Source organism: Morone saxatilis, unplaced genomic scaffold (genome assembly GCF_004916995.1).
Source record: "Morone saxatilis isolate NCDOM2014 unplaced genomic scaffold, NCSU_SB_2.0 Contig14, whole genome shotgun sequence".
In the NCBI taxonomy this organism is placed as follows: domain Eukaryota; kingdom Metazoa; phylum Chordata; class Actinopteri; family Moronidae; genus Morone; species Morone saxatilis.
This window is the reverse complement of record NW_023339696.1, coordinates 1858228-1858449: the sequence shown is the minus strand read 5'-3', so window position 1 is coordinate 1858449 and position 222 is coordinate 1858228.

Genomic DNA, 222 nt, shown 5'->3' with positions numbered 1-222 from the left:
GAATGCTTCCAGTTTTGGGCATAGTATGTGGGTCTGATTACCAATGTGTGGGCCACAGTTTCTCCAGCATTTATTTGAGTGTTTAGTGCTAAATTTAGCTGTAATTTCAGGTGTCCGAAAGAACCTCATGACTACCTTCCATTTAAATTCTCTCCATACATTTGAATTAGTTACCAGATGCACTTCAGTACATATTTCCTCCCACATATCATGTGATATGTT